Consider the following 12,072-nt stretch of genomic DNA (forward strand, 5'->3'; position numbering starts at 1 on the left):
TCTTTATAATTTATTTTCCTCTATTTACTTTGGGTTTAATTTGCTTTTCTCTTTCTAGTTGCTTAAGGTGGAAGCTGAAGTCATTGATACTTGTTCTTTTCTGATATATGCATTTAATGTTGTAAATTAAATGCCCACAGCAATGCTTCAGCAACCTCCCACAAATTGATACCTGGTGGAAATTCTTTTTCATTTTCATCCAATTGAAAATACTTTCAAATTTCTCTTTGTATTCCTCCTTTGACCCATAGGTTATTTAGAAATGTGTTATTTAGTTTCCAAATATTTGGGGATAATTTTCTAAAAACTTTCATTATTATCTTCTTATCTAACTCCACTGTGGTCAAAACATGTACTTGTATGACTTAAATCCTTTTAAATTTATTGAGACTTGTATTACACCCCAGAAGATAATCTACCTTGGTGTATTAGACTGTTCTTGCATTGCTATAAAGGAATACCTGAGACTGGGTATTTATAAAGAAAAGAGGTTTAATTGGCTCACAGTTCTGCAGACTGTGCAGGAATCATGACACCAGCATCTGCTTCTGGGGAGGTCTCAGGAAGCTTAAATGGTAGGAGGTGGAATCGAAAGCATTTTACATGCTGAAAGTGGAACTGAGAGAGAGAGAGAGAGAGAGAAAACAGACAGACAGACACAAAAGAGAGAGAGAGGAGAGGAGGCTGGGGGAGTGGGTGCCACACATTTTTAAATGACCAGATCTCAGGAGAATTCACTAACATCAAGACAGTACCATGCCATGAGGGATCCACCCCTATGACCCAAACACCTTCCACCAGGTTCCACCTCCAACACTGGGGAATGCAATTCAACATGAGATTTGGGTAGGGACGAATATCCAAACTATATCACGTGGTAAATATTCACTGTGGACTTGAAAATAATATGAATTATCTTGTTGTTGGAGACAGTGTTTTGTAAACATCAGTTAGGTTTAGTTGGTTGATAGTGTGCAAACCTCTTATATCCTTACTGATTTCCTGCCTACTTGTTCTATCAATTATCAGGATAGGAGTGTTAAAATCTCTGACTATAATTGTAGATTTGTCTATTTACCCTTGTAGTGCTTTCAGTTTTTGCTTCATGTCCTTTAAACTCAGTTGTTACATGCATATTTAAGATTGTCATCTTCTTTTGATCAATTTATTGTTTTAAATGACCTTCTTTATCCTGGTAATATGCTTTGCTTTGAAAGCTTCCTTGTCTGTTATTAATAGAGCCACTCTAGCTTTCTTTTGACTAGTGCAAGCATGATGTATCTTTTTTCATCTTTTTATGTTTAACCTACTTTTGTCTTTAAATATGTGTTTCTGTAGGCGATAGAGTTAGATCTTACATTGTATCTAATTCAATAACTTCTGCATTTTTATTACTGTGTTTAGATAACTTACATGTAATGTATTAATATTGTTAATTCTAAGTGGACCATCTTTCTATATTTATCCCATCTGTTCTTTATTTCCTTTTTCTTGTTTTTGCCTTGCTTTAGATTATTTGTCTATGATTCTGTTATTTCTTTCATAGGCTTATTATGTATAATGCTCGTAATTGCTATTATCTTAGTCACTGCTTTGGATGTGTAAAATACAGCTTTAGTTTTTTACCATCAAATTGTATTATACCACTTCACATATAGTATAAGAATCTTACAATGTTGTTCTTCCCTCTTAGCATTTGTGCTATTATCATACATTTTATTTTTATATATGTTACAAATGACACACTACATTACTATTTTTAAACTATTGCTTAATTTTAAAGAGATTTAGCTAATAAGAAAAGTATATGATGTATTTATCCATACAGTTACTACCTCTGATATTCTTTGTTACCGTGTGGCTATCCCAATTCGGTCCTATGTTCCTTCTGTGTGGAGACTTCGTTTCATATTTCTCTAAGGCCCAGTCTGCTGGTGACACATATTCTTCCAGCTTCTCTGTATCTGAGGAAGTCTTTGTCTTACTTCAGTTTTGAATAACATTTTTGTGGACAAAGAGCTTTAGGGTTAGGGGATTTCTTTTCCTCTTAAGCACTTTAAAGATGGTGTTCTATCTTTCTATTTGCATTTCTTTTCATGATGATATGTGTTCTATTTATTATCTTTGATCCTTCTCACCTTTTTTTCCCTACTATCTGCCTTTAAGCTTTCCTGTTTGTCACTGGTTTTGATAAATTTGATTATTTTGAGCTGTATGTAATTTTCTGTGTGTTCTTGTATTTGGGTTTTGTTCATTATTTTAGATCCGTGGGTTTGATGTTTTCATTAAATCTGGAGATTGTTCTGCCAGCAACTTCAAACATAGATAGATAGATAGATAGATAGATAGATAGACAGACAGACAGACAGACAATTTGTCGTTTCTTTTTTTTTTTAGGTTATTCTGATTACATGTATATGAGACCACTAGAAGTTGTCCCATGACTCACTGATATTTTGTTCTTTTTTTCTCTCTGTTTCATTTAGATAATTTCAATTATTATGTCTTCAAATTCACTAGTATTTCTTTCTGCAAGGTCTAATATGTCATTAATCATGTACAGTGCATTTTCATCTCAGATATTATAGCTTTCATTTGTAAGAATTTGATTTAATTTTTTAAAATATCTCCTGTCTCCACTTAACTCTTTGAATATATAAAATACAATTATAATAATTATTTGTATTGTCCTTATAATTCTAACAGTGGTGTCAGTTCTGCAATGGTTAGATTGATTGATTTTTCTCCTCACTGTGGATTTTATTTTTCTGCTTCTTTTCATGCCTGGAAAATTTTAATGTAATCCCAGACATTGTAAATTTTACCTTCTGGGTGCTGGATATGTTTGCATTTCTAGAAATATTTTTGAGCTTTTCTCTTGGAAGCAGTTAAGTTACTTGGAAATAGAATGATATGGTCTAGCTTTTAACATTTGTTAGGCAGTAGCTGAGTAATATTCAGCCTATTAGTAATTATTCTCTGCTATTAAGTTGAGGCCTTCTGAGTGCTCTGCTGAAGGCACTGTGAATATAAGGTTTAGCACCTGGCTGACGAGAACAGGCTTCATCCCCTGCCCTGGGTCAGCACTGCACTCTCCTCCTGCAAGGATTTTCAGGTGGTTTTTCAGCTGGCCTCAGGCAGTCTCCTCATAGACTTGTGCTGGTCAATATTATGTTGGATACTGTTGGGGGACCCTCTGTGCACCCCCAGGATTATCTCTCTGCAGCTCCCTTCTCTGCAGTGCTCTGTCCTCAAACCTCTAGCTATATTGGTCTCCCTGGACACTAAGCTCTGTCTCCTCAACTCACTGAGTTCACTGGCTCTCCCTGGGTTTCCCCTCCTAGCAACACATTCCAGAAACTCAAGGCAATAACCCAGGACAAGCATTTTGTTTTCTATCTCTCAGGGATCACTCTCCATTATCTTGTGTCTGGTATCTTGAAACAATTGTTTTGTATAATTTGTCCGTTTGCATTTTTGCTTGTTTGGTTGTTCTGGTGAGAAGCCAAGTTTGGTAGCTGTTCCTGCACCCTGGTGGGACGCAGAAGTCCTATTTTCCTTAGTTCCTCTGTTCCAGTTCTTCCATCCCAAAGTCTCTGGTTGATGTGAATAAAGTCCACTCTGCCTCTCCCCTCCACTTATTTGCCTTCTTCCTCTCTTCCCCTCATGAAAGGCAGATGGCCAGTTTGCTGTGGCCCTCAGAGAAGATGGACACTGGCGACCAGGCCGTGGGCACAGGGCATTCCGTCGCTGTGTCAAGGTTGAGAATTGAGCTAGGTGGAATGAGAAACTTGGGAGAATAAAGTAATACCAGTTATTTGGTGGCCTAATTCAAGATTTGTTTTAAAATGTGTTGATCTGTGTATGACAATGACTACAACTATGAGAACATACTACATGATACTAGAGAAATTTTAACTATTAAGGCTAATGATAGATGGCGCGGAAGTAAAAAGTGAGGAGGAAACAGATAAACATCTAATTTAGTCATGAAACAATATTACTAGTTAGTACTAATCCCGTCTATACAACTTAAATACCATTTATACTTACCATACAGCAGAGCATTTATGGGAATTAAAATCAAAGTGTGTTTGTATATGTATTAAATTAACAAAAATATGTATTATTAGATTAATAAATTATGAATATTGGGTACATATATAACATTTGTTGTTATAAAATAGTATGTATTTGTTAATTTAGTTATTTATGCTTTTTATTAGCAAATTTAAAAGCACTGGGATTTACAAATTATGTTCGAGCCTCAGCTAGGCACCACCCAATCTTCCTAAAATTTCACCTGCTCCTTTGTTATTGGGTAACTCATCCTGGGGGAATTTGAACATCGATGTGGGACTCTAAGATATTGGTGTTCAAAGGTAAATGCCCATATTTCAGGGGATTCAAAGGTATCAAGGTATAAGAAAAATATAAATCTACTTGTATTAAGGTTAATAAATGTGTTGTTTCCAAGTATAAAGCTTATATATGCATATAGACACTGCCATTTTCCCAGCGTCAGTCATGTGTCTAGATGGGGACTTGCAGACCATGGACGGTCCGAAATGCAGAGGCTTGACATTGGAACCCTGACTCTTCCACTGGCATTTGGCATTCTGCTGTGTATTGCAGTTTATGAGGGCCTCAGTGAATAGATTTATGAGTTATATTATAATATTTTATAATACTTTGTAATGAAATGGGACTACCGTGAAAATCATTTGTACCACAAAGCGTTCTGCTTATTATAATAATGTTCTAGAAGCGTTGTCACTTTTTTTTTTTTTTTTTTTTGAGATGGAGTCTTGCTCTGTCCCCAGGCTGGAGTGCAGTGGTGTGATTTTGGCTTACTGCAACCTCTGCCTTCTGGGTTCAAGCGATTCTCCTGCTTCAGCCTCCTGAGTAGCTGGGACTAGAGGCGCCTGCCACCACGTCCAGCTAATTTTTGTATTTTTAGTAGAGACGGGGTTTCACCATGTTGTCTAGGCTGGTCTCGAACTCCTGACCTCATGATCCACCCACCTTGGCCTCCCAAAGTGCAGGGATTACAGGCGTGAGCCACCACACCTGGCCAGAGTTGTCAGTCTTAAAGATAAGTTATTTTTTTCTTGTAATAAAGACACGTGCTTCAAATTTGCTATTAGTGGATGACAGTGGCTAAAGGAGTATTGTACTAACAGATTCTTTTTTTAAAAAGATACATTTAATCATGCTTCAAAGCAAAATTAATGTTAAAACATTTAGTGAGAAAGAATTACTTTAAAAAGAACTTTGTCCTATGGAAAGAACATTTTGAAAATGGATGTTTAAGAATGTGGTCATTGTATGTGATTTTAAAAATTTTGGCTATAAGTGATGTTTAAACTCTTAAAAACTTTCAGATTTAAAAGCTTTAAAATTTTGAATCAAACATGCATAAGCAATTATCTTTGCTTGCAGATGATATGATTTTATATTTGGAAAAATCTAAAGACTTCACCAAAAAACTATTAGAACTGATAAATTCAGTAAAGTTACGGGATACAAAATCAAAATACAAATCAGTAGCATTTCCATATGCCAACACTGAACAATGTGAAAAAGAAATCAAAAGAGCAATCCTATTTATAATGGCCACACATAAAATTAAATACATAGGAATTAACTTAACCAAAAAAGTAAAATATCTTTACGACAAAAACTATAAAACATCGATTTAAAAAAAAATTGAAGAAACAAAAAAATGGAAAGGTATTCCACGTTCATGGATTGGGAGAATCAATATTGTTAAAACGTCCATATTACCCAAATAAATCTACAGATTTAATGCAATTCCTATCAAAATACCAATGGCATTTTTCACATAAATAGAAAAAAAATCCTAAAATTAATATGTAACCACGAAAGACCTAGAATAGCCTAAACTATGTGAAGCAAGAAGAACAAAACTGGAGGAATCACATTACCTGACTTCAAATTATACTACAGAACTATACAGAATCAAAACAGTATGAAACTGGCATAAAAACAGACACATGGATGGATGGAACAGAATAAAGAATCCAGAAGCAAATCCTTACACCTACAGCGAACTCATTTTTGACAAAGGAGCCAAGGAGAGACACTGGGAAAAGATAGTCTCTTCAATAAATGGTGCTGGGAAAACTGGACATCCATATGCAGAAGAATCAAACTTGACCCTTATCTCTTGTCTTACACAAAAATCAAATTAAAGTGAATTAAAAACTTGAATTTAACATCTCAAACTATGAAATAACTACAAGAAAGCATTGGGAAAATGCTCTAGGATATTGGTCTGGGCAAAGTTTCTTGAGTAATACCCCATAAGCACAGGCAACCAAAGCAAAAATAGACAAATGGGATCATATCAAGTTAAAAAAGCCTCTGCACGGCAAAGGAAACGATCAACTTATCTGACTAGGGATTAATAATCAGAATATAGAAGATCAAACAAATCTATAGAAAATAATCTAAAATGCCAATTTAAAAATGGGCAAAAGATCTGAATGTACGTCTCTCAAAAGAAGAAGACATACAAATGGCAAGCAGGGTTATGAAAATGTGTTCAACATCACTGAACATCAGAGAAATGCAAATCAAACCTACAGGGAGATCTCATCTTACCCCACTTAAAATGGCTTATATCCAAAAGGAAGGCAATAACAAACGCTGGAGAGAATGTGGAGAAAAAGAAGACGATTGGGGGAGTGTAAATTAGTACAACCACTATGGAGAACAGGTTGGAGATTCCTCAGAAAACTACTAAACATAGAACTAGCATATGAGCCAGCAATCTCACAGCTGAGTATATACCCAAAAGAAAGGAAATGAGCATATCAAAGAGATATCTGCTCTCCCATGTTCACTGAAGGACTATTCACAAGAACCAACATTTGGAAGCAACCTAAGTGTCCATCGACAGATGAGTGGATTAAAAAATGTGGTATACATATGCATACATATATATTTTTAATTAAAAATTTAAAAGTTAATATACATATGCACACAATGGAATACTATTCTGCCATAAAAAAGAATGAGATTCTGTCTTTTACGGGAACATGGTTAGAACTGGGGGTTATTATGTTAAGTTAAGCCAGGCACGAAAAGACAGACTTCACACATTCTCACTTATTTGTGGAAGCTAAAAGTCAAAACAATTGAACTCACGGAGACAGAGAGTAGAAGGATGGTTACCAGAGGCTGGGAAGGGTTGTGGGGCAGGGGGTAGGGGGGTTGGATGGTTAATGGTTACAAAAATAGAAAGAATGAATAAGACTTAGTATTTGATAGCACAACAAGGGGACAATGGTCAATAATAATTTAACTGCACACTGAAAAATAAAAGAGTATAATTGGATTTTTTTGTAACACAAAGGATAAATGCTTGAGGCAATGGAGACCCCATGTACCATGCTGTGATTATTATGCATTGCATTTCTGTATAAAAATATCTCATGTAATCCATAAATATGTACACCTACTATGTGCCCACAAAAATTAAAAACACAAAATGTTTTTAAAAGCATAAGCAATTTTAAAAACTGGCAGAATGAATCATTTCAGTGGCTTTTAATCTATTTGGGGTGTGTGTGTACGTGTGTGTGTGTGTAAATGCCTCCCTATTTAATTTCAAAAGCAACCTATGACATTTGAAAATGTTGGAAAGTGATTAGCTAAATTTTGGTAAAAATTTGGGATAGCCCATAGATAGTAAAGAACAATAAGTATCATGATCTAGTTATAGTAACCAATGTATAGGTTTATTGCTTTTCTATTTTAGGTAAATGTGCCTTCATGAGGTATCATTTCCACTATGACAGAGCCTAAAAGCAAGTATCAAGATAAATTAAACTTAAAATAGAGATTAAAATTGCTCTATCATAAAATGTCAGGCAAAAATATAAAAACTGTCATATTTAGAGATATATCTCTCACTTTTAAAACATTCTTCATACCTTTCAGAAGAAAAAAGGTTATTTATAAATTAGAGTTTTTTTAAGTTTTTAATTGTTATTGTTGTGTATGATTCAGTTATTACAGTATGTCAGTATATGAGAATACAAGCCCACATACATATATACAAAGGAGGCTCCGTCCCTTTTTTTATTGAAGGAATGCCCAATCTGTACCTGCTTGGATGGCACTACACCTGCTTGCACGTGAGGGTGGGACTCTGACAATTTGGATGTCCTGCCGAACTCCTGGCTGTGACAGGCGCTTTGCCTGCGTTATGTCATGTAGTGGTCGCAACAGGTCTGCAAACCAGACACTTTTACCACCACATTTCATGGAGAACTTTTTAAAAAGTGACTTTTAAAACAGGGTATCACAAGCCTGAGCCCACATTCACTGGGAGTGGAGAACTCGAGTTCAATCAAACCCAGTGTCCTTTTGCAGCAGGGCTCGTGCTCTGTGACCCTAGTTCTTCCCCAGTGAATGAATGGTGGGATTCCCCTGAGACAGCTGGAGAGAGACTTGCTTGGATTGTTGACATTTCCGGTATCTACACCCTCAGGTTGGAGCACCTAAGTCACCGTAGTGTACATGGACAATGAAACTGGTTAAATCCTAATGAACAGGAGGGTTTGCCACTGAGTGGGGCATGGAGTGGATTGAACCCAACCTTCCAGAGTGGACAATAGGAGGCCCCAGTGGAAGGGCATCGCAGAGAGAGATGCACCTCGGGGTGGGCAGGGCTGGAATACACGCGCATCATGCCCAGGTTCCTGGTGTCAGTCCTGGGGTTCTTAATCTGAGTTAATAATCACCCAACCATACACGGGTGTGTTTCAAGGATTTATAATCCTGTGTGGATTTCTGCATTTTTGTGTTTTCTGGAAGAGAGAGCCCACAGCCTGCATCAGATCCTGAGAGACTCTGATGCAAAACTCGTCTCACTGTAGGGCCTCTAGAATAATTGTCAACAGGTAGTTATAGGTTTGATTTTTCAGTGTTCCAGGCTCAGTGGTGGACCAAATAGACAGAGCCTTGCCCCATTCTCTCTTCCAGAAGATACAGTGTTTGATGAATTTAACTTGTTTGGTGATGATGCACTTAAAACAGATGTCAGGACATTGTGCAGGTATATTGTACTATGCAAGCTCAACACAGGGTGAGGCTGGCCTGGGTTCAGGCTGCCAATTCCTCAAGATGTTTCTGGATGCTTCTGTCCTTTACAAAGGACAATAATGGGGAAAGGAAACATAAAGGCAGCTTCTAATCAGTGTGTTGGGTTTCAAGCAGGGAAGTGCACCTTATATGTGTGTTTTGTGTGTGTAGTGTAGATATATAATATAGAATACAATCAATTTTTGTTATTCATAGTAATCATGCTCTCCAAAGTGGCTCTGCACACTTAACAAGTTAGAATGAACAAATCCTAAACCTTTGTACCCGGGGGAAAGAGAAGGTTGGGTTCCTGTGAGCCTCTGGCCACAATATTTTCAGCAACTTATCAATACATTACCTTGTTTTATTTGTGTTTCTGTTTAAAGACACCTTATGTAAACCACATTGTTGATTCATTAACCCTGAACTCACCACCAGCAGCACCATAACTCATTCCTGAAGGAAGCTTCTCTAGCAGGAATGCTTTCTCTATAGGGAATGGGGTCTTCCCACTGGACTCCTACAATGCAGCCTTCTTGCACATAGGGGCACTAGATAACCCTTCAGTACTATGCTTGGGGGCTATTTTAAACAGAAAAAAATATGACATAAATGAAAAATGTGGCTCTAACTAGGCTATGGAAAAGACACTGGTCTACAGTAGGAGAGTAAGTGGGCAAATGGGCAACTACAGAATCTGCTAACAGGAGGGTGAACTGTGGATTCGCTTTGGGGGCTTTATGGAGGATGACTTTCACAGTGGCAACGTAGCATCTAACCTAACTGGATTTTGTCTGTATTAAAGGACAAACTAAGAAATGCTCCTCTTTTCTCTTATGCGTTTCCATGTTTTAATTTGATTTTTGAGATCCTGAGTTATTCCAGAGATTGCATGAGGTAATGAGGAAAGAAAGATCTGTAAAGCACAGTTTTACCCCTGCCCCAGTTGCTTAATGACCAGCTGGGGAGACAGACATAACCAAATGCAGTACAATATTTAAGTGTGGACAAAGTAATACCCAAGTTTTCTTTCTAATATCATGGATATTTTATCAAAAGGACTTCCAAGTGGGCTGGTTTTTAAAGGATAACTAAAGCTTCATTAGGTAAACAGCAATAAAAGAAAAAGGTGAATGGTGCAAATAGATGTTCAAAGACATGAAAGTATGGTACAGCTTGGCCGGGCACGGTGCCTCATGCCTATAATCCCAGCACTTTGGGAGGCAGAGGCAGTTGGATCATCTGAGGTCAGGAGTTGGAGACCAGCCTGGCCAACAAGGTGAAACCCCATCTCTACTAAAAAAAAAAATTAGCTGGGCGTGGTGGTGTGCACCTGTCCTCCCAGTTGCTTGGGAGGTTGAGGCAGGAGAATCGCTTGAACCTGGGAGGTGGAGGCTGCAGTGGGCCGACATCATGCCACTGCACTCCAGCCTGAGTGACAGAGTGAGACCGTTTCAAAAAAAAAAAAAAGAAATTATGGAACAGCTTAGTACATTGGAAAATTGTGAGGACTTTGATATTGCCGTAATATAAAACATTATGTGAGAACAAAGGAGCTGATACTGGAAAGATTGGTGAGAACCACATTGAAAGGGCCTTGGTTGACCATATAAAGATTCTGGACTTTAATCCATATGTGAAGAGAAGGGGGATGGAAACATCACTAGAAATGTACTCTAGGTGAATATCAACCCTGGTAGCATTGAGGAGAGTGGTTACTTGGATGGAAGCATTTGCAAGTTCTAGACACTAGAGAAATGGCTCTTGTCATTGTTCAAGAGAGATTGGCAGCAGTGGAGAGAGGGAGAGACAATTTAGAAATAGATAAAGCCTAAAGAAAAGGGCATGGGAATCTAGGAATGAGTATGATTGAGTTTGGATGTTCCCCTGACTACATTTATGCATTATTACATTTATAATTCAGTCTTCCTTTTTTGTTTTTTTCAAATCAAAAACATAAATGGTTGAATTTAGGGAATATTACTTACATCCTACTATAATCAAAAGGACCGGGGGCATTTTAAGAATTGTTTAAGGTTCACATAGTAAAAAATGAATAAAGGACCATTTAAAAACAAGAAAAACTATTATATAATTACTGTTTTCTATACTGCATTTATAGTAATGTTTATTTTTCTTCATTAGCTCCCAATGAAAGTCTGTATTTCTTGCTGCTCAAGTAATGATTAAGTGTCGTTAGAAATGTTTTAGTGTTTTGAAAAGCCCAGAAGTTAATATATCATTGTTAGTAAACTACAGATTAGGGACTTTAGCTGAAAATACCACTCGAAAGGTTAAACTTTAAAACACTTACGATTTTTTTTTTGAGACAGAGTCTCACTCTGTTGCCCAGGCTGGAGTGCAGTGGTATGATCTCAAATCCCTGCAACCTCCACCTCCTGGGTTCAAGTGATTCTCCTGCCTCAGCCTCCTGAGTAGCTGGGATTACAGGCACCTGCCACCACGCCCAGCTGATTTTTGTATTTTTAGTAGAGACAAGGTTTCACTGTGTTGGCCAGGCTGGTCTCAAACTCCTGACCTCGTGATCCGCCTGCCTTGGCCTCCCAAACTGCTGGGATTACAAGCGTGAGTCACCGCACCCAGCCAACACTTAATGATTTTTAAAGAACCTAACCATTAATGACAAAAATAGAATGTTATTGAACAATTGATTAGATCATTTTCAAATTGGAACAACTGGCTGGACCATGAGGAGTGCAGATTTAAGCTAAGTCCATTCTGGAGCAGTTGTGTAAGCCAGATCACCAGGGCTTAAAAAACAGTCTCCAGTAATTGATTTTGGACACCACTGTCAAAATGCAGCTGATATAACTGCTTAGTTCACATCCCGGTTCTGAACAGACACACTTTTTTGTCTGTTTCAATGTTAGGTCTTTTCAGAATTAGGATTTATTTTTTGCACATCAGTAGTTGGTATGGCAATGTATCGGGCCTGGT

The 12,072-nt window shown here is 37.3% G+C and overlaps 1 protein-coding gene across 6 annotated transcripts in view; it reads left to right on the forward strand.

Annotated features, from left to right (window-relative positions):
* Positions 1-12,072, forward strand: part of MYT1L (myelin transcription factor 1 like) — a 540,435-nt gene that overhangs the window by 114,116 nt on the left and 414,247 nt on the right. The gene's annotated exons all lie outside the window — the stretch shown is intronic.

This window comes from Symphalangus syndactylus, chromosome 18, assembly GCF_028878055.3.
Source record: "Symphalangus syndactylus isolate Jambi chromosome 18, NHGRI_mSymSyn1-v2.1_pri, whole genome shotgun sequence".
NCBI classification, from domain to species: Eukaryota; Metazoa; Chordata; class Mammalia; order Primates; family Hylobatidae; genus Symphalangus; species Symphalangus syndactylus.